This window comes from Sarcophilus harrisii, chromosome 5, assembly GCF_902635505.1.
Source record: "Sarcophilus harrisii chromosome 5, mSarHar1.11, whole genome shotgun sequence".
NCBI lineage: Eukaryota > Metazoa > Chordata > Mammalia > Dasyuromorphia > Dasyuridae > Sarcophilus > Sarcophilus harrisii.
In genome coordinates this window covers 158,667,518-158,691,264 of record NC_045430.1, presented here as the reverse complement: position 1 = coordinate 158,691,264, position 23,747 = coordinate 158,667,518, and the positions used below count along the sequence as shown (strand labels likewise).

The 23,747-nt window shown below is 34.5% G+C and overlaps 1 long non-coding RNA gene across 2 annotated transcripts in view; it reads right to left on the bottom strand.

Annotated features, from left to right (window-relative positions):
• Positions 1–23,747, bottom strand: part of LOC116419352 — a 212,827-nt gene that overhangs the window by 7,894 nt on the left and 181,186 nt on the right. The window contains exons 3-7 of one of the 2 annotated variants that reach the window (XR_004229635.1): positions 19,984–20,085; positions 17,442–17,604; positions 13,535–13,642; positions 10,046–10,207; positions 4,278–4,585 (exon numbers count right to left, since the gene is read on the bottom strand). This is a non-coding gene — a long non-coding RNA (uncharacterized LOC116419352). The remainder of the gene's footprint in view (positions 1–4,277; positions 4,586–10,045; positions 10,208–13,534; positions 13,643–17,441; positions 17,605–19,983; positions 20,086–23,747) is intronic. The other variant, XR_004229636.1, reaches the window with a different exon arrangement.

Genomic DNA, 23,747 nt, shown 5'->3' with positions numbered 1-23,747 from the left:
AAATATAAACCCTTGTTAATGGGAAAAAAATTAAATAAGTCCACATTGCCTAGGACAGTGATGAACACCTAGCAGAAATGACTGTTTCTTCTTGCTTAACCAACTGTAAATGCTAGCCAAGACTAGATCCTGTGGAAATTAAAACACATTTTCATTAATTAATGATCATGAATAGCCTTAATTAAATATATAATCAAGCTTGACAAAAGCAGCAAAAATAAAACCATAATTCATGTTTGGTAATTGTTCATTCCTACTACAGAGATTTCCTAGTATTCTAATTTCAATCATGACAGGTGTCATCTAACCGCCTACATGCAGTTCCACAGAAAAGTGATCTTTTTGACATATGCTCTTCAAATATAGATCGTCTCCAAGGCAGGTTTCCCATCCATACTCCTATACTTCCTATATTCTGTGTTGATGCATAATATTGCACTGTGTAAAATAATCTGTTATCCCTTTATTTATAACAATTTTGCTCCATGTCTTTATCCATATAACACAATCATTAAAATTGTGTTTATGATATATCTCTCTTTTTTCCCCTCAGGATAAAACATTAAAGGGCATTGTGATTCAGCACTGCTTGAAATAAACAAGAAACAGGCAAATAATTTACATTGGTGGGATTTCTTTATCTGAGGTTCCTAACACTTTGGCACATCATTGACCAAGCTTCATAAGAGCCCCAGGAATCATTTTGCAGTGTAGAAATAGGAAGGCATGACTGTGGCAGATGTGCCTTGATTTCATACTCACCTGCAGTGAAAAGTTGTTTGAAAATCTGAAAGTGAAAAGCAATCTTGAGAAGAAGTGAATATGAATTAAGAAAGTATAGGGTTTCTATAAAAGGAAGGGGTGAAACCTCAGAGTAGAGAGGAACTAAATTTTAGAAAGCATGATTTCAATAACTGAGAAAAACATTTTTGCTGATGCTGTTTAATATTTCAATATGCTTAACTTTGGAGATTTACATGTTACACATATTGTTATAAAGTGATTTTACAGGTATCTGTATATTCTGATCAGTACAAATATACATACCAGATAATTCAAAGCCTAGAATATATTTGAAGATCTGCATTATATATCTTGACTCTTTATTAATCAAGTTAATCAAATCATTACTAAATATTCATTTCATTTTGGACCTCAGATGGTGAGTTCCTTGAGAGAAGGGTATGCTTTTTTTCTTTGCCTTTTGGTAGGCTTAAGGCTTAGCACAATATCTGGAAAACTGTAGGAACTTAATAAATAGATGAATTTATAAATAAATAATAATATAAATAGATAAATAATAATAAAATAATAAATAATAAAATAATAATATAAATAGATAAATAATATAGATGATAGACTCACTGTATAGCTACAACCAAATTCTATACAGTCCATCTTGTCTATTACCCTCATTTTGTAAAATTGAAGATAGACATCTTGAGTCATGGATTTTATTCCTGGTTCCTTCTTTGAGTTTTGTCTTCTGTGAGTTATTGGACATCTCTCCTTTTATTTTGCATACTACATTGCAGTGACTCTCTATGGTAATTAAGATGTAAGCAGTTTTCTCCCTCCCCCTTTTTTTCCAATTTAAAGTCCTTTTGATTGTAGTTGCATTAGATTTTATGCATAATAAAACTATGCAGAATAAGTGAATTATATTAATAAATATACCAGTGGAAACAATAAAAGATACATATGTGTGTACATATATATTTACACACATGTATGTATGTGTATGTATATACATATGTGTGTGTATTATATATATATATATATATATATATATATATATATATATTATACACACAGAGACTATAGATTGTCTCAATTCAGAAACTTCAAGGCCATGGTAAGAGGCCTTTATCTCTAAGTAGAGATGTGAAGAAAAGAATACAGGAAAGATAGGATTTTCATGTTTGCATATAAGGGGAAGGGAATGGTCCTAGAACTCAACAAAATAATAAATTATTGTAATTAGTCCTTTATTACCAAGGGTAATGACTGGATTTTTTGTACTCTATATTGGATGTGCTAAGGATTCTTATTTTGGATGACAGAAATCAATTAAATAAGTACTAGGTTAAAATTCTAAGAATTTATATTTATATATAAAAATGTACACAAACCTAACAAAATAATATATTATTCTCATGATTATTCTTCTGCTTTCAGGGCAAGATTTACTCATTGTTGCAGAAGACATAAAACATAAAGAATATCAGAATTTAAGTTGTACCTTTTATATTTAACAGGGGGTATAACACTGCTATTTCTTAATAGTTACTATATTATACTTGATGATCATTTTAGAGCTGGAAGGGAACTTGGAAGTCATTGGCTCTTACTCTGTTTTACAAATGATAAAACTAGGATTCAGAGAAATGAAGTAATGTACCCAAAGTTCCACAGTTACAAAGCCGGCATGCAAGGTTCTTTGTCACCAGATCCAAGGCTCTGTCCAGTATACATTAAACAGTCAGTATTGAATGGCAGCATATTAAATCATGGCACTTGGAATAAGGAAAACAGAATCACTACCATAGGGTAGAAAAGATGTGGAAACATGCCAGACAACGTGTGACATTTTTGCAGCATACACAGGTCCCCAGGAAGTTTCATGGAACCACTGTGCTGTACTGTGTCTATCCACATTTCCCAATGCACTCATTCTTAGGTAAAATTCACCCTAAATTAATCCCATAGACTCTCCCTAGTTTAACCTCATAAAAATATAAACAGCTTTAACCCATGGACTGATTTGACAAGGCTTCTTTTTTTTCTTTCATGTTTTTTTTTTTCCAAGCAGACTTTTCTAAGTCAAATAACTTCAGACAAGCAGAAACACTCAATCTTTCTGTACAAAGCAAGTGAACTAAAGAGTGAAGAATAAGATAATTTTACTTTAGACCAAGAAAAACTTCAGCTGGAAATATCTAGCTAAAAAGAGGAAAAGAAATTTTCTTTTGCCTGACATTTTTTTCCCCACTGGATCTTTTCATAGATATAAGTCACACCTGATGGAAATCTTCTTCCACTAATGTCAATTGGCACCTTTTCTGTAATTCATATTCTTAAAGAGTTATCTGAGGGCACTGAGTCACACAGCCATTGTATGACAGAAACAGGATATGAAGTCAGGCCTTCCTGACTATAGGAATAGTTCTCCATCCACTATGCTATCCACTCTTTTTCAGAATGATCCAGTTTAAATTTTTTTAAAAGCTATTTGATATTGTGCTTTAAGAAACAAGCCATCTAAGGGAGAAGGTTAGAGAAGTTATATACCTTTTCAGGGCTGATCATGGTGTACATATAGTCTTAAGTTTTAAATTAAAATATAGAATTTAAAAGAAACCCAAATTATAATGGTAATCAATAAATCAGTCCAATAGCATATCAGGAATATGCAATGCCTATGTATTCAATATACAAAGAGTACATTTGAGTCATTTCTTAAAGTACTTGCTGAAAAATAACAAATAATCCCTCTTCTCTCTAATTGGACCTTGAATAGTGAGGTCAAACAGGTCTCACTGAGTAGTTAAATATGCTTTCCAACCCTTTCCTTGAATATGCCATTTTTCTTCTTAAGTGAAATCAGCAAGCATGTCAAGTATCTGGAAAAACAAACTTGTGCATTCTTTTGCATTAAATGACCTTTTCAATATTCCCAACCTTCAATCACAAGATTTAGAACTGGAAAAGACCTTATAGATCAATTAAACTAAACTCCTCATTTTATAGATGAGGTATCTGAGACCTACAGGAACCACATGACTCCCCAAGGTCACATACACAGGAACTATCAGACACTACACCCCATGTCCTTTCTATTCTCATCATCAGCCTGCTCTGTTAAAATAGGAAGTTTATATTTTAATAGAAAATCAACTGAGTTCTTCATTTAATACAGTGCCTTATTATAAGCACTTGCTTAATGTTGTTGGATAGTTGACTGGGAATATGAATGGATAATTGAATTTATCCTCATCACATCATCTTTAAGACCAATTCTTCCTTTGCATTCTGTACCATCTGCATCTCCCCTGTGAATGAATCTTTGAAAGGTGATAAGAATCTGTCCCCCAATTCTGATTAGCTAGCAGGTAAGCAATATGAAAACTGATTTAAAGTCTGTAGCACTGGAGATGTCAAAACAGACGTTCCTCTCCTACAGGATGACAGCACTGGGCCCCGGGATGTCAAACATAATTAAAAATTTTATTTTCAAATGTACTCTGCAGTTTATACATACTGAAAGTGTGTCTTACCTCTTGAACTTGCAGACTGCTGTGCTTTGCAAAATGGGAGGTGCTTTATTTTAAGTTTAGGCTCCATTTGGGAGGAAAATCATTTCATCAATCGGTACCCAGAGGTTTTTCTTCAGGATTTGGTAGAAAAGACTGGCATTTCATTAAAATGTGCTGACAAGTGACAAGGATAGTTCTACCTAGGATGCTTTCACTTAGTCTTCTACCAATGTAGTCAAGATTTCTCCCAGTAGATTAGCCAAATTGGTGAATAATCAAGCTTTCTGGTGTTGTCATTTGTTTCTTAGCTGATATTGATTACTTTCATCCTTTAAAAAAAATAGAAAAGAAAATTGTATCTTACTTGATTATATTTATTAGCTTTTTTAAAAAGTGCTCCCTTGGTAACAAAGATAATAAAATTCCATAACTGCACCTATAATTTTTCATTGCATTTAGGTAACATGGTTGAAGAATGGGGGGCATGGTGTTCTCAAATATCTCAAAGATCAATAAGTAAGAAATTTTGGTGCTTGGGGAAAGAGGAGGAATCTTGCATGGGAAATGCCCTATCTCTGCTTATTAGAAATGTCCATTTGAGAAAGAAAACAGAAGAATTATAAGCTGGGTTTCCTAAAAGCTTTGTGACAGTGTGTGGGTGCTATGCTCAATTAAAATTAAAACCCACACAGCTTACTTGGGCAACAGTTCCTGCCTTGTCCCTCCTGTTGCTGTCTGTTTTACCATAAAAGCAGTTCCCACAGTCAGCTGAAGAATTGGGGAAGAATGAAAAAGGAAGACAGAGCAGGGGATATGAGGAGGAAAGGTTTGTTTTCTAACCCAAAAAGTAAACACACTGGAGCCTCATCTGGTCTTTCCTATTTCCTAAACTCTTCAAAAAATAGGCCATCTAGATTAAAAGCCCAAAAGGGTGAGGTCTTCATTATATCCACCAGCCTTCTTGAGTTCTTTTCAAAGTAAGGAAGGTCTTTCACCGAATCTCTGAGGAAAGGTAAAGGAAGAAGCCCAACTTTTGGCAATATTTTGAAATATGGGTTAATTTTACCATCTTCCCTTCTTTTTATTCCCCTTTTGTTGTTTTCTGGATGCCAGGAGTCCCTCACTGCTTTCTGTACCCACAGAAGTCAGTTTTGTTTCCCTACCAAAATGACCCAAGATTTTAGTACATGTGTTCTGAATTTTCTGGGATAGGCTCACTATCCACAAAATAAAGTAAAATTTTAATAACATTTTCAAAGAGGAATATTATCCATTAAAATATTTGTCTATTTGTTTGTCTCATATTGTCTCATATTTGTCTCTGTGTTTGTTTTGCAACACCATGTCCTTCATCCAAAATTAGCACTCTTTCTCTCTTTCTTTTTTTTGTTTCTACTTGTTTTTAATATCCCCCAAATACCACTAGAAGAAAATTTATATTCCCTTAGAATAGTTGAATTGAACTAGATGTTAGAAAATCAGTTGGACCAAACAAATTTCCATAAATTATGTTATTAATAGGGGCCCATTGGTTTCTCAGGGATAGTAACATGTATTTAGAGGAACTAGTTAACCCAAATTAACTTCTAATCAATATTTCAAAGAGTACAATTAGGTATGTGACTTAAGGCACAAATATGGTGCACTATATTTTCAGGCTTTTGCCATATATTGATCGATTTCAAAAAATTGTTTCCTCTACTTTTTTTCTCTTTTATCTTAAAAAATATTGTTATATGGAAAAATTCTCTGATCAAGGAAAGGGAAAAGATACTGGGAAAAATTTTGGTGATATTAAAAAAGATCAATAAATTATTATTTTTCAAAAAGAAAATGATGAGTTCAATTTTAGAATCAGGGTGGTAGAGAGGAAAGAATATTCATTTAGAAACATATAATCTGAGTTCTGCATCTTGATACTTCTGTGAGCAGAAGCCCATTATGCTATCTGAATTTCAGTGACCTCATCTATAATATGAAGATAATAACATTTGCACTACCTAACTCATAAATCTTCTGCTTCTGTAAGATTCAAATCAGATAATATATGTAGAATAACTTATGAACCTTAAAATTTTCTCTTTATGTAAACTTTAATTATTATTTTGTTGTGTATTTTGCATGTTTTTATAGAAGGATATCAAAATGGATACTTCCTATGGATAATGGAAAGAAGCCAATTGGTACTATAACCTTGTTCTCATTAGAGTCAGAAAAGGGAATTAACTATCTAGTATTTATTACTGTATATAGAATGTATTTTTTTCTTGCTATGAACCTGAATACTAGAAAACTACTCCCTTGGTATTATTAATCTGAGGGCTGGGTAGATTTAAGAGATGGGCTAACTGAAATGAGAACTGTTCACTGGGAGTCTTTTATTCTTCTTCTTAAGCTTTAAGCCAGATATTCCAGAAACAGGGATTCTGGAAGATTCAACTAGGGTTGGGCATCTTTTGAACAAGAAGGAGATAGGAATCTAAAGAGGAATGCTTCGGTGGACAGCATGAGAAGAAGCTCTATAGACTAGCATAAACTCATAACCCCATAATCTCAATTTCTTCTTATGTAAAATAAAGGAGATGGAATTTCACAATTGGTTGGCTCTTCATTTTCACTTTTTGTTCAGAGGGAGGGACAGGACCAAATCTTTCTCTGTCTGTTATTTCATTAAAATGTTTGCTCTTCCAGAGCAGGAACTATCTTAAAAAGTGCTGAACACATAGTAAGCACTTAATAAATGCTTTACATATTCATTCATTCAGGGAAGACACTAATAATTGGGAAGATCATTTTTGACAGATTTTTTAAGCTTTTTATTTTCAAAACATGCATAGATAATTTTCAACATTCACCCTTGCAAGACCTTGTGTTCCAAATTTTTTCTTCCCTTTCCCACCCCCTTCACTAGACAGCAAGTAATCTAATATATGTTAAACATGTACAATTCTAAACATATTTCTACATTTATTATTGTGCACAAGAAAAATCAAACCAAAAAGGGAAAAAAAGAGAAAGAAAACAAAAAGCAAGCAAATAACAACCAAAAAAGTGAAAATACTCTGTTGTGATCCACACTCAGTTCCCAAAGTTCTCTCTCTGAATACAAATGGCTTTCTTCATCACAAGGCCATTGGAATTGGCCTGAATCATCTCATTGTTGAAGAGATCCATGTCCATCAGAATTGACATCACATACTCTTGTTGCTATGTACAGTGATTTCCTGGTTCTGCTCATTTCACTTAGCATCAGTTCATGTAAGTCTCTCCAGGCCTCTCTGAAATCATCCTGCTGGCCGTTTCTTATAGAACAATAATATTCCATAGCATTCATATGCCATAATTTATTCAGCCATTCTCTAAATGATGGGCATTCACTCAGTTTCCAGTTTCTAGCCACTACAAAAAGGGCACATGTGGGTCCTTTTCCTTTTTTTATGAGATCATTATTTGTATATGCTCCTGTCCCTATTATAACTTGAGATGCCTCCTCCTACTTTTTCAATTCCTCCATCCCCATTTACCCCTACTTTGATTCTAAGTGGATAGTAAATTTGCTTTACAAAAATTAAGTAGGTCAGAGAAAAATGAGTGAAAGCTGAGTTAGCACACCCAGAGCTCAATGCAATTCAGATCTCTCTGACAGTAAGGAGATGACCAAATCAGAACACATGAAAGGAAGGCTTTTCCTCATCCAAAAGGCCAGGGGCAAGGGTAGAGATTCAAATCATTCATGGCCATTGAGAAAAATATGAGGGAGAGAACTACAAGCCAAAGAAGACATGAATCCCAGGACTTTTAAAGGTTCCTAGGAGGACAGAAATTAGGAATATTTCCCACAGATTGAGCTCAAGTTGAAATCAAGATTTAGAAGAGCAGGGCTAATATGTCAGAGTATCAGAGGAAAAATAGTGAGGTCCCTACACCCTGGAAGAAAACTCTCCAGATTGAGGAAATTCACTAGACCAAATTCTGATGGGAAAATCTAAGAAAAAAAGTCATAGTGAGTCATTTTTCAACCCAGATTGTGGACACTAAGCACAGGGTCCAGCCAGGATAGTGCCATGATTCTAAATAGCCAATTACAATCAAAGTGGGGAGAATTCAGCACAGGGAGAGAATGTGTTCCCGGGCAAAATAAGGTACCAGACATATCAAGCACAATAATTTTATGTGGGGAGTAGGTAACAACCGGAGGCTTTGTTCCTCACACTCAGTTCTGAGTTATGGATCCAGTACTAACTGAGGAAGGGACCTGTGTTCACAGTTGGCAGTGCAGAGTGAAGAGTGATGTTGAGCTCTGATCTATGAGGAAGACATTCAGAAGACATTCAAGTAGTAGCAGTGTGGAGCAGACCTAGGGAGCAGAGGGAAGTGTAAACTTTAGCTTCCAGCCCAATATGAAGCCTTTAGAGAAATAATCAGGACAGCAATTCAAGACTAAAGAGAAGTCTACAATTCTGTCACTCCTAATCATAAGAGTGGTTTAATAGTTCAGAGTTAGTAAGGGTTGAGTCCAGCACTGTTGATTAAATTCAAACCCAGGTTAGAACTTTAAAGAACTCAGACCAGTGTGGTGGTGATCGGACTTTACCCTGAATCAGACCACTTTGGAAACACTGAAACTCACAGGGATTCAGCCTGAGCTAATCTTGAGCATCTAGAATAACATATATTCATAATATATAATATAATATATAATAAATTACTCCAAGAAAACAGAAACAAGAACAATCCAAATATTCCATCTAGAAATGTATGATTTGGGACCTACTATAAAGCCTAAAATCAGAAAGTAGATTGGAAGAATAGCAAATAAATAAAATTTCCACCAAAAAAGTTATTATGGTAACAATATCATTCAAAATGCAAACCCAGATTCCAAAACTACAAGTAAAGCCTCAAAGAAAAACATAATTCAGACAAAAATTCAACTAATATTTCTAGAAGAGATGAAGTATATGTTTTTAAAAGTTTTTTTAAAAATAAAATGAATACTAGACAAAAAAAAATAAATAAAAAAGGTATTAGAGCTATCGAAGAATTAGGGGAAAAAATTAACAGCTTAATTCAAGAAGTATAAAACCAAATTAGACTGAACTAAATGAAAGCCCATGATTCCATGAGAATTTAAGAAATACTTTTCAAAAGACTAAAAATTAAGCGGAAATGCAAGGTATCTCAGCAAAAACAACCAGGCCAGAAAACAGATCAAAGAGAAAAAAAGCCTTGACCAAAAAAAGAGACTGGATATCACTTTTCAAAAAATCTTAAAAGAAAACTACCTTAAGAAGACAGATTGCTTAGAATCAAAGTAAAAATAGAAATAATCTGTCAGTCACTTCCTGAAAGAAACCTTAGAATCAAAATCCCTAGGAAATTATAGCCAAAATTCAGAGCTTCCAATTCAAAGAAAAAAATACTGCAATAGACAGTAAGAAAGTCACAGTCAGAATGGTGTATGATTTAGCAACCACCACTATAAAGATGAAGAGCTTGGAATATGATATTTCAGAAGATAAGAATAATGTACTTAAAATGGATTGCAACTTTTTCTTTCGGATCTTAATTTTTTTCCTGCTGTGTGCTTGTTCTCACCTTATCATTTCCCCATAAACATACACACACACACACACACACAATTCCAACAGACTGTAAACTCCTTAAGGATAGGCACTACATTGATTTTTTTTTTCTATCTCCAGTACATGGCACTATACCTTGAACAAAGGAGACATTTAATATGTATTTGATTAATAAAATAGAATAAAAAGGGCTGAGATACCTACCTAATTTGCCAAATGCAATCTTCCTTAGCTGGAAACCCAATCTCAAAGAGGAATGAGTCCTATTGATGAGGTGTAAAAGATGAGGATAGTGGTTGAGAATTGGGGTGGGAAATCCCCTCTGGTCACACAGGTCCGATGCAAAAGAATTCACAAACCTGAAATCTGTTTGTGGCAAGAAAAGGGAATTTTATTGTTCACTAAGAAGAAGCTCTCTTACTGGGTAAAACTCCTCAATAGGAATTTGGCAAAGACATGTTAACAGACCCCTAGTTATATGGTCTGATCAATAAAGGACCATCAGACAGAGATCTCCAATCAAATAAAATCACTTAACTGGGAGTTTGGAAGCTTTTCTCCAGAGTCTGGGAATTCCCTAATGGATCCGGGCCACCCCCAAAAGATCTTGGTTTCAATGGAGGGTGATTTAACCAAGATCTCCAATGAATGAAGCCACTTAACTTGAGAAGGGCTTATCTGAGAAAGGCATATTTTTTCCAGGGGAGAGCCTGAGACCCCGAATCTCTGTTCTTTTACAGATTAAAGGGAACAGAGTTTCAGAGTTCACTCCCATCACGATTGACTTCAGAGATAAATTAGAAAAGAGATTCAGTCAAAATATAACAGAGAACTAAGAAAAACATAGGCCTGATTCCCTGTACATTTGTATGGAATACCAGATAAACCTTTTAAGATATATAACTGTAATTTCCCCCTTAGTATGTTAATTTAAGCCCTTGTGTATTTCTCTATAGGGATTAGAAGTAAAAACTCTTAAAACACCTAAAGAAGATTTGAATGCTAATTTTGGAGGCAGAAGTACAGATAGGAAACCTTATGTTCTTTCTCACATGTAAAGCTAAATGGGGAGAAACTTGGGACAGTGAGAGCCAAAAAGCAAACGAGCAAATAGAATTATAGGGAATGCTCAGGAAGCAAAGCCCTAGGGAAAGAAAATCAATGGACATCAATGGACAAGAGTGCACCTATTATGGCAGATACTGGATTGCCAAGATAGAGGTGAGATTGTCCCTGTCCTTAAGGAGCTAAAAATCTATGGGGGAAGAGGGAGAGAGGAGAGGACATAATACTTAGCAGAGAAGTAAATAAAATACATATAAATAGAACGAGATTTGGCAGGAGTGAGGGGGTACAGTGAGGGTACTAACAACTTGGGAATTAAGAAAGACCTTTGGAGAGATGTAGTACATAAACTAAATTTTGAAGGGAGCCAGGAGTTTCTGGAAGCATAGTTGAGAAGATGTGATCCAATATATGGGAAATATCCAGTAGACCTGCTTGATGTGAACTGAGAGTGTATGAGAGGAAAATAATGAAAAATAAATCTTGTAAAACAAAATGGAATCAGATTGTTAAGGGCTTTCACAGCAGAGAAGTAAGAATTTTATCTTAGAGATAACAGGAGGCAAATGAAACTTCTTGAGCATGGGAGGGGCACGGCTAGATCTACCCTTTAGGAATATCAATGTGTAGAGGATAAATTAGAGGGGAAAGAGGTTGGATGCAGAGAGATCAGTTAGAAAGAAGGCTACTGCAATAGCCCAGGTGATGAAGTCCCGAATTAAGGGTGATTGGGGCTGGAACTGAACATATGGATTTAACAGTCATGTGCATAGAGGTGATAGTAAAAGCTGTGAGGGTAGAAAAATACCTGTCCAGGGAGAAATTGCTTGTTGGTATTTAAAATGCTAACAAGTTACCCTAGTGACATGGCCTCAACAAAAAGGTGCTCTTTTATTTTTTAGACATTACATACCATCTTAAAGTGAATTCAGATATCAATTTCCCATAGGCAAAAATATTCTATCAGCATAACTAGTAGATTTTTTTTCCTTTTCCTTTTTTGGATACACTCCTGTTATTAATGGAATTTCTAGACAGTTCAGGGTGAAGCTTTACAGTCAAGACTGAAAAGTACTATATTAAAAAACCTCAAAAACTTAGGGCAGTATTGCCTACATATGAACTACAGAGATTTTACAAGAAATCCATAGTGCCTTTTGATTGAAATAAAATAATGGTATCGATTTTTTTTAAATGAACCTTTTTTTAAAAAGGGAAAGAGAAGGAATGAAAAAAGGAAGGAAGGAAGGAAGAAAGGAAGGAAGGAAGGAAGGAGGAAAAGAAGAAGGGAGGGAGGGAAGAAGAATTTTATATTAAATGGAGAAGAGGTAGTATGATATAATCTATAGAAATAACCAGGGTTCTAAGAACCAGGAAAACCCAGGTTCAAGTGTCACTTGCAATACATGCTATCTGAAAACCTGAGCAAGTCACTTAATCTCTTGAACATTCATCCTAGGCAATTTACATGGTATCTGAAAACTTGGGCAAGTCACTTAATCTCTTGAACATTCATTCTAGGCAATTTACAAAGACTTTCAGTTGTCTATAAAGTCTTGGGAGAAGCAGGCTCCTCATCCAGAAATTGCCTTTATCAAAGAAATCCCATATTCAGTCCCTAAGCTCCTCCTAAATTTAATCAGAATCTGAAGAAATGTGTCTTGGGAGAGGAAAGAGGCTGGAAAATACCAAAGACTTTCTGTCAAGGTTGTCCCACCTTGACCTTGCCCCAAATCCAAATGAAGCGGGTTATGGTCCCTTTAAGAAACTATTTCCTATTGATCTATGATTCCTTTCAGATTCCCAGTCCCTCCTGGCTGAGGCATATCCTCCCCAGACAAGTTGTCTTTCCAAGATACCAGAGCCTTTGATTGAATTACAAATCCTGGTCAAAAAGCATCCCTTTGAATTCCATAGGAGATCTGGGTTTGTCCCAGCTCCCATTCTGACTTGCTTAGGCTGCCCAGCCCCCAATGGTTCTGATCTGCTCGGGCTTTCCACCCCCCACTATGATACCCAGTATAATAAGCTTTCAACAACTAAAGTCTTTGCAGATGAACCTTGGCATCCCTCTTTACTGCCAGGACCTTCTGTCCATTGAGAACTGCATTCTCACTGCAAAACTCCATTTTCCATAGATCTGCCACTATAGAAGTCAGTCTCTTGTTAAACTGATTTCTATCTAACAATAAACTTTCATTTTGCAACTAATATTTGGGAATGAGTGAATTCTTTCACTCCTAAAACCTGTGGCCAATTTAATGGGGATTCTTAATAATTCTCTTATGCCCCTAACCTCTAGACCACCAGGAATAGATATTAATAATGATCACAACCTTTGGTACATTTCTTTTCTTACCTTTTCCCTCTATCATAGTGTAATAACTCATACAAAGTAAATGAGATTTTTGATTCTAATTTTATAAAGATAATTAATCAACAAGCATAGTAATTAATTTACTATGTGCTAGGTATTGGGGGGAGGGGATAGTGAAGAGGAGAATGCAATTACAAAAATGAAGCAATCCCTGCTCTCAAGATGTTTACATTTGGCAGTTAGCACAGTATCTGGCACATGGTTGGGCATTTAATAAGTGTTATTTGATTGATTGTTTAATGAAATATTACCTCATAGAAGACAGTCCTCAAATTGGCATTTTAAATTCTCTTTTTTTCAGTCCTTTCCATTATTCAAGAAAACTTCCCATCGCTTCCAATTGTGTGTTTTTCTAGTACCTGGGTTAAAAAGAAAAAGAAAAGACTTTAAAGAAAAATATTGTAAATAAGGGCTGAAAAACAAGATAGTCCCAGAAGTCTTAGATTCTTTTCAATTTTGTGATCTCAGGCATCCCCCAAACCCAACTCCCTAAGGCTATTCTGGATTTAGCACAAAAGAAATTAGAATGTCTATTGTTCCTATTGTGACAAAAATTCAGATCTGAGTTTACTTTATACTGTTCACTGGGTCTCTCAAACCTTGATTGGAAAACGCTGATGTGGCCCATGGAATAGTAAGTAACATCCAGAATGAGAGGAACTGCATGCAGATTCCTGGAGTTATTCGATTCATTTTGATGAGATGCAGCTTCTAGGGGAAATATAGCAGTAATCCTGAGGTCCCCTGATTTTAGGAGTGCTATTGATCTAACAATCTGTCTGTTAATGATTCTAAAGTCTCCTGATTTTAGGAATATTATAGTATAATCCTACAAACTTTGCTAACTGTCAGTAATATGATATATTGGTCAGTGATAACCAAATTCCTGAGACAATAGTGAATAAAGCACCCCTCAAACCTACCTGTGAGCCATAAAATTTGCAAATAAGTAAAATGAAGCTCTGGTCTCTTTAACTTTGTCCTACAAATTTATCTTTTATTGTTCTGGGTTCTCTGCTAATTCTTTTTGGAACTTAGTCCAATGTTGTCAATGTAATAAATTTTTGTCCCTTAACTTGGAGACAAACTGAGTTTGTGAATTTTTTTGCCATACCTGCAACATCAACCTAGGGACCCCTAAAATTAATGGGATGCCTTTCACCCTCAACAATTTTAACCAAAATTTTAGGTTACTCTAACCAAATACCTCCCATGAATAATAATTCATTATGCATTGGGGATTTAATTATAAACAATGTATAATCAACACATTATCAACATTTTAAGAAGTCCAGCTTTTGTGTGGCAGTGTACACTCTGAAAGAAAAGACTGCTTTAAGAAAAGAATGTGTTGAGAGTTCAATTTTCCTTAGAGATACAGTCCAACTATCCTCATTTTTATGGCTAAGGAAACTTATGTCCAGAGATCTTTTAAAATTTTATTTTATTTTCCTTTCTGAATTCTCTCCCTTGCAACTCCTCCCAGAGAGGTTAAATGACTTTCCCTGCATAACATAGAGCCAAGATTTGAACACTAGTTCTTTGACTCTAGATGTATGGTTTTTCCTATTATACCACACTGACTTGTTCAATAATACACTAGGTACTAGCATCAAATCAGGCATCAAATGTTATGGGCTAGAACTCTTGTATTTGAAACAAGGATTCTTATAAGAAGTTGTCAGTGGAATTAATGAGACAATGGTTATCTAGTTTAGCATGGTGATTAGTAGTTCTCTAGTTCAGTATGACTGATTTAATCTTACAACAAATAATGGTTCCCTAGTGATATAATGATTGGTTTATACTCAGTATACTGTAAATGATTTAATATAATAGAGTATACAAACTGGGACAAACTCAGCCAGGGTGGGACTGAGAGACAGATTCATCGCACTGTCTACCTTTGTGGTGACTGGAGGTTGAAGCACAAGCCCACGGACTCAAAGAGATTCATTCCATTTTCATCAACCTTATGGTAGCTAGCCTGTCTTCCTGTTCCTCCCACTGAGAACAAGGCCCATCTGAAGGGCATCAAGAAAGCTGCCCAACCCCAGGCAAGAGGACAATAAAGAATTTGGATTTTATCCCTGGCTATTCTTGTGGTGACTTCTCTAACTGAAACAAAGGCTGCTCCAGAGACCTCCAGAAAACCAACCAGAACACTACAATCAGAGAAGGAGATATATGTTCAGTATACCATAGATGTGCAGTGAATTGCCGTGGTTTATGATCTAAATAAAATACAAAAGAGGGATGCCTTATTAATGAACAGGTTCTCCAGATGCTTCAGATTTTTATTAATTGTACTGAGTCTTGTAATAGTGCAGAACCTCTTCAACAAAATCCACAAGCAGTCATTAGACTCTCTATATGGAAAGAAAGAAAAAATAGATCAAAAAGCACATTATAAGGAGTTGCTGAAGTGGAAGCCAATAGAATTAATCTATCAGAATATCACTGTTCTGTAAGGAATGGAGAGGATAGTTTCAGAGAAAACTGAAATTTGTGTGAATTGATGCAGAGTGAAGTGAGCAGAACTGAGGGAACAATTTATACAATAGCAATAATTTTATAAAGGCAAATGACTGAAAAGCTTGAGAATTCTGCTCAATGCAATGACAAACTGTCACAATTCTAGAGGACTCATTGTGATACCTACCTCCAAATAGAGTAATGGACTCAAAAAACAGAGATATTAATCTATCAAGACTCAGAGAGTAAGGACTTTTTTTTTTTTTTTTTTTTGACATAGCCAATGTGGAATTTGTTTTTTTCTCCATACATTTATGTAATGAATTTTCTTATTTTTTAAATAGAGAGAGGATGGTAAAGAAGAAGTACATGGGACAGAATTTGGAGGTGAAATTAAAATAAAAATTAATTTAAAGAAGAATGAATCCATTAACATATATATATATATATATATGTTTATAGGATATCATTGGCCTACTGACAGTAGGCTATTTTTTTCATTTTTATTTTAAATATCCATTTCATTTATAAGCAAGTAGATGATATAAAAGATAGAATATTAGACCAAGAGATAAGAAGTCTCTGTGAGACTGTCAATAAGTTATTAAATTTTTGCCTCAGTTCCTTCATTTGGAAAATCAGAATATTAATAACACCTACTTCTCAGGATTGTTTTATTTTATTTTATTTCAATATTTTTATTTTCCTCAGGTATATATAAAACAGTTTTTACATTTGTTTTTAAAACTTTGAATTTCAGATTCTTTTCCTTTCTCCCCAACACCCAACCCCAATGAGAAGGTAAAGTTATGCAAAACATTTCCAAAAAATTGTTTTGAGAAAGAAAACATAGATCTCCCATCTCCCAAAAAATACGCAAGAAAAAAAGTGAAAGTATGCTTTAGTCTGTATTCAGACACAATCAGTTTTTTTCCCTAGGTATGGATAGCATTTTTTAATCATAAGTCCTTCAGAGTAGTCTTGGATCATTGTATTGCTGAGAATAGCAAAGTCATTCACACCTGATCATCCCACATTGCAATTACTTTGTACATAGTACATTTTACATTGAGTTCATGGAAGACTGTCCAGGTTTTTCTGAGAGCATCCTGATCATCATTTTTAATAGAACAATAATATTCCATTATTATCAATACTAGAATTAATTTATACATTCCCTGTTTGATGAGCGTCCTCTCAATTTCTAATTCTTTACCCTGAGAAGAGAGCTGTTATACATGTTTCTGTACATACAAGTTCTTTTTTTTTAATTTTCTTTTAGGATTCATGCCTAGTAATAATATTGTTAGGTCAAAGGATATGCATTATTTTTAACCCTTTGGGCATTTTTCATACCTTTTGCTCATTCATCAATTGAGGAATGGCTCTTATGTTATAAATTTGACTTAATTCTCTATACATTTGAAAAAAGAAGTCTACATCAAAGAAACTTGCTTCAAAATTTTCATAATTCTGTATTTCTCCACTTTTTATTCTATTCTCTCTCCTTTCACCTTGTCCTCAAAAATGTTTTACTTCTGACCACCCTTTCCCCCAATATTCCTTCTCTTCTAACACTCTATCCCTTTCTCATATCCCTTTCCCCCACTTTCTTGCAGGGTAAGATAGATTTCTATACCCATATTGACTGTGTAAGATGTTATCTCTTCACATTCAACTCACCAGCTGGGCTCCTCTGTTTATATATACTCCTTCTAACGGCCATAATAATGCAAAAGTTCTTATAAATTACAAGTATCATCCTCCCATGGAGGAATATAAGCAGATAAATTTCATTAAGTCCCATTTCTCTTTCCTTATTATCTCCTTATGCTTCTTCTGAAACCTGTATTTGAAAATGAAATATTCTATTCAGCTCTTGTCTTTACAACACAAATGCTCAAAAATCTTCTTTTTCATTGAATGTCCACCTGTAAAATTAGGAATTCACGTTTCAACAGGCATAGTCTTCAAAAGGATGAATACAAATTTATTACTGCTCAGAACCTTGATTTAAATAAGACATAAGGCAAGAAGAAATTCATAGCACAAAAGTAATATACAATTAACAAACACAATAGCTACTCTAACAAACAAATAACATACAATATACATCATCACCACTCTGAGGAACCACAAATATCTGAATTCCTTGGTTGGGAGGACATCACAGCTATTCAAAGTTTCAAGTGGGATCCATTGCTAGGCAAGCTGTACAAGTATTCCTAGTTCAAATCTTCAAATTCCCTTTTCACTAAGGGACTTTTATAGGCTCATTTGATTCTCATTTGATATATGACTCAAGACATAGCAGCCTCCCAGGTATAGGATGCTTCATCACCAGAGAGAATATTTGTTCACTGCAGAACTCTGAAAAGGTGTACTTAATTCTAGGTCAGCATGGTGCTTATAGTTAAGTACCCATTCAATGTGAGAAAATGGTTCTCTATGATGATGTAATGGTTGCACATGCTCAGTGTTGTGTAGTGATGTAATCATACTGAAGTATTTAAGGGCTAGGACAACTGGGAAAGCTCTCTCAGTCACAGTTCTCAGTCACAGACACAAGAGAAGATGGCAGATTCCAGACTCCATCTTTGACCAGTCACATGATAGCTCTCTTGCCTTCTTCACTCCTCCCCTAAGACTAAGGATTTGGGCTGAACTTGAGGTCTTCCAGAGACCTAGTCCAGACATTATACCTTTAGGAGGACTATATTTATTCAAGTAACTGGCCAAGTTTCTGGGGTAAACATAGGCCTACACTAAAGGATTCTCATTAATTAGCACATAAGAAAGAATGGCCTTCCTTTATGCTTTCCTGACATTCCATCAGATAACTGCAAGCACATTCTCATGTTCTCAGCAAAAAGAAGTTACACAAAAGATATGGCCAAGACTTACTTAAGATCCCTTACTCATTAGGATTTCTAACACAACCTTTTCCCCTAAAAGAGTATACTCAGCTTTGTTGGGTTAGGTGATTCTTGATTATAATATTAGCTCCACTGCACTTTAGAATATCATATTCTAAGCCCTCTGATTCTTTAAGGTAGAAGCTGCTAAATCTTGTGTTATCTTGATTGTGGCTCCACTATACCTGAATTGTTTCTTTCGGGATCCTTGCAATATTTTCTCCTCGACCTGAGAGCTCTGGAATTTGGCTATTCTCCCTGAAAATGTTCACTTGGGATCTCTTTCAAGAGTTGATCAGTAGATTTTTTCAATTTCTATTTTACCCTCTAGTTCTAGAATATCAGGATAATTTTCCTTGATAATATTTTGCAAGATGATGTCTAAGCTCTTTTTTTTGATCATGCCCTTTCAGGTAACCAATAATTTAAAAATTCTCTCTCCTGGATCGACTTTCCAGGTCAGTTGTTTTTCCAATGAGATATTCACATTGTTTTCTATTTTTTTCATTCTTCCAATTTTGTTTTATTGTTTTTTGATTTCTCATAAAGTCACTAAGTTCTATTTGCTCAATTCTAATTTTTAAGGAATTATTTTCTTCAGTGAGCTTTTGTACCTCCTTTCCCCTATGGCTAATTTTGTTTTTAAAGCATCTCCTCCTCATTAGCTTTTTGTATCATTCTTTATTGACATGTCTGTTCTTGGCTTAGGTGATTCTTGCCAATGTACTTCTACAGTTCCTCCATAAAGGACCCATCCAACATGCTAGATGTTTTCATTTAAATCTTTTTAATTTTGAGAGTATTACTGAAATAAATTGAATTTTTTCTCTTTTAGAATGTACATCTCTGGACTGTCTCCTTATGTTTTTGTTTCCTCAGTGCCTGGCACATGACAGATGCTTAATAAATTTTTTTTCATCCATTTTTTTAATATGGCTGAAATCATATAACCAGTTCTCTTTACTCCATCACACATTTCTTCAATGGGATATCTTATGTTACTTTTTAAGTATAGGTCACCTTTGGAACCATACTTAAACTACTTTTGCTGACCATCCATCTCAAGATCATCTTTTGGATCATCCACAACTTGAATTATTCATGTAATATAGTGTTTTGAGATTCACTATCATATAACAATACCTGGAGAATACCTATACATCTTAGGATATTATTCTTTTAATTGAGAGGCTGAAATTAAAAAAAAAAAAGACTAAGCAACTTCTCAAATACAATTCATCCCAACTCATTGTTCTTTAGAAATACCTGTTCCAAATACATACAGATATATATTAAATCAATGCACTTACCAACTTCAAGCCTTGTTTTAAGAATTTTTCTGAGGAATTTTTCTTCATGCTAATTCATTGTCCTGAAAAATATTCTTTTCTTGTGGCAAATCTTGAATGAAACTTGAAATAAAATCAAACATTTTAAAAATAGTATCTTCATTTTGCTTAGGTACCACAGAATTCCTTTTATAAAAATAGCTTTAGAAAATGAGAATGATAATTTATAGCCTTTTTTTTTTTTTTAAAGAAAAGTTTTCTTCCTAGTTTCTATGTAAGCAGTATACACAAATTTATGTAATGGTGGACTATATGGATTATTATATGGGCCTTTTGGTATTTTTCTTTTTGGAATAAAAATATTTATGGTTAAAATATTCACTCTAGTTAATAGTTATGATAGTAAACTGATAACCTATGTAATACTTATCTAACTTACCACATAGCATAGATTATTTTGCCAGTCAATAAGCTAACAAATATTTACGGCCTATATGGTGCTATGTTTCCCAATTTCTTAAAACATTTAAAAAATTTTTTTGTAAACAGCATTTTTTTATTTTAATACAACTTTAAATATTTGAATTCTATACATAGAAAGTCACAAGGATAAATGAAACCCAACCTTTACTGTAACACTGATTTGTGACTCTTAAGAACTGTTCTCATTTAACAATATTTGTTGTAAGTGTGAATAATATTATCAAAATATTATCAATATTTCATAATATTATTAATTTTCCTGGTTATTATTGTTGCTTTTCCTTTAGTATTTCCTTTAGTATTTCTTCAGCTCTAGTTTAACCTATGAAAACAAGGAACCACTTTTACAAACATTTTGGTCAAAAATATTTTGATAACCATTCAACACAAGTCAAATCAACTAATCTGTAGTTTCACGCCAAAAAAAAAAAGGTGTCATAGATGGCATTGACAATATGGAGAATAAAATCAACTGTTAGAAAATCATGGGGCCTAAAGGATTATAGGCAGACAGTCCAGTTCTTACAATGGTACACTAAAAATTAAAAATATCTAAAGGAAGTCCTACAGTATGTTGAGTAGATACTCTGTGGAAGCAAATAAACAAGAATTACATAGGATAAGAAAGAGTGGAAGGATTGTAATCTACCTAAATGGAAGAAATATCTACATGGATGAGATAATAGTTCCCCTAAATCACTATAACATACATTAGTAACTTTATTAATATATTTCTTCCAAGTGGTTCTTCATGATTTTTATCAATGAATTATATTGACCAGTGCCAATTATTATTCTATTTCTTCTGATTCTCATGATACTTTACCTAATGCACTTAATTTTGTGAATTGTCTATATTGTGCATTTCCAAAAGATCATTTTAAAAATGCATGAAAAGTTAGACTAAGATTTCTGGCTCTTCATCATGTCATAGGAACTGAGTAGCTCATACATCCCTGTGTACACCTGACTAAAGTATAGGTCTAACTATGATTGCCCATACTCAATATATTCCAATACTTCTACATTACCTTTAGGATCAAATATAAAGTTCTCTCTCTGCCATCTCAAGCTCTTTACAAACTGGCCTCTTCTTTTCTTTCCAGTAGCCTCCACATAGTTCTGCTCTCTACATAGTCTCTGGACCAGTCGTACTTACTTCTTTATTTCTCACACATGATGTTCTAGCTCCTAACTCTGTACTTTTGTTCTAGCTATTGTGTGATATTTAGAATGTTCTCCCTCTTATTGCTGCCTCTTAGAAGTCTTGGCATCCTTTGCCCAAAGTAATGTGTTTTCTTTTTTGATTGCTGAAACCCCCCAAGATATCTTTCTGCTAGATTTCTTTCTTAAGGATCACTCTGGCTCTCATTGATTGTCCAACAATAGGTACCAGGCCAACCCCAATTGATCACTGTTTGAGTCCTGATTGATCCAGAGTAAATGTAAATAATAATTATTTCTGTTTTGGCCAGAAATCCAGGATCTTCCCCTCCCAGATTGGATTTTTTTGGTTATTGTTGTTGTTCTTTGCCTCATTTCCTTCTTAGCCTTAATCACTGAATGATCATTGCTTCAGTCATATTGTGACCTATTAAAGACCTTAGCTTAAAAGGGTCAGGATCTCTCACTGCATCTTCAGCAAAACTGATCTATAATTTATTACTGAACCCAAATGACTCTGGAGGAGAAAGTGATTCTGGTGACTTTACACAGCCCACCAACTCACTTACATGTCATAGCATCACCTTGTTGATATCATGGTCCTCTTCAGGAAAAAAAAGGACCAACAAAAAAGCACTACCTTCTTCAGGAAACCCCTTTCCCTTTCCAGTAACTATTACCTTCCCCTCTAAGATTATTTTCTATTTATTCTACACATATTATATAACATTATAAATACATATGTATATGTATATATGTAAATATATGTATGTGTATGTAAATATAAAATGTGACTTTTTATGTATATGATGTCTCCCCCATTAATCTCCTTGAGAGCAAGGAACATTCTTGCCTTTTTTGTGCATCCCCAGAGCCCCATGACAATGAGTAGATACTAAGAAATATTTGCTGATTGAGTATCTCTGAATATATGAACCTCCAATTAAATATCTATATCATGAATTATTGTATAATAGCTATCTTGTAAATGCTGTTTTTGAAAAATCAGAGAATTCCTAACTGAATTTAACCTGTGATGTTGAGACCAAGCCTGGCAGAGAGAGGAAAGGAAGCTTTCTGATTGCCATGACATTTTTGCCAAGTTTCCCTCCTCCTGATTCCCTTGTTAACTGTCACCCACTCATAGTTATAAAGGAAAGGTGGTAGGGATATAACCTAATTATAAAATATTGAAGCCACACTAGCATTTCTCTGGTAAAGAAAGATGATTGGGTGGACTGAAGTTTCTCCCCCAAAAAACTGCCTTCCATTCCTCAGGCAATTTATTGTCAGAAATTTATCCAGAGAGCTTGTTTCTTAGACTGGCACTTTTCCAACTTGCTACTATCACTCTATTTTACATAATTTAAACAAAAAGGAATGTCATGTTTATACAAGAGAAACTTGGTATTCTGAGTCCTTCTGGCTGATACATATTGTCCTTCACTTATTGGCAAGTCAGGTCTCTTGACAGTAACAGTTCCTATTACTCGAGAAGGAAACGTGTAGAGAGACACTGATAGAAGTCATAGCTAGAGGCTGTAAAACTGACCTTGGGGTATCTCCAGTAAATGCATCAAAGGTCCATTGCACCGAAGGAAGACCTAGTCCTGGGGGATTACAAAGTGACCTCAGAGACTTCTTATCAATTGGACAAATGGTATAAATGACATTTATATTCTCTGGTCAAAAAACCCACATCTCAAATTGAAATCCTTTGGATTAATCCAAGTCCTTTTAAGTATTAAGCCCATCTAAATAATTAGTTCTAACATTATATAAATGCGCTTTCCTATACAACTGCTAAGGGAGGCTTGATATATTCTAAAATTGCTCAGGCCCTCAGCTGAGGGCCCTAAAAAAAAAAAAAAAAACCAATTCCCTCAATAATCCTCACAACAACCCGTAAAACAAAGTAGCTATATATACAAAGTTACCTTTAAAGATCCAACAAATAAAAATTCAATGATTATGACTTGCTCAAGGTCATAAGTTAAAAAAGATAAGTAGACCCTGAATTACAACCAGGTCTCATGCCTCCTAAATCCAGTGTCTTCTTTCCTGATTTTGTCAGTAAAATAGAGACAACTGGAGCACTATTTCTGCCTTCTGCCACCATGTCATGCATTGAATCGAGC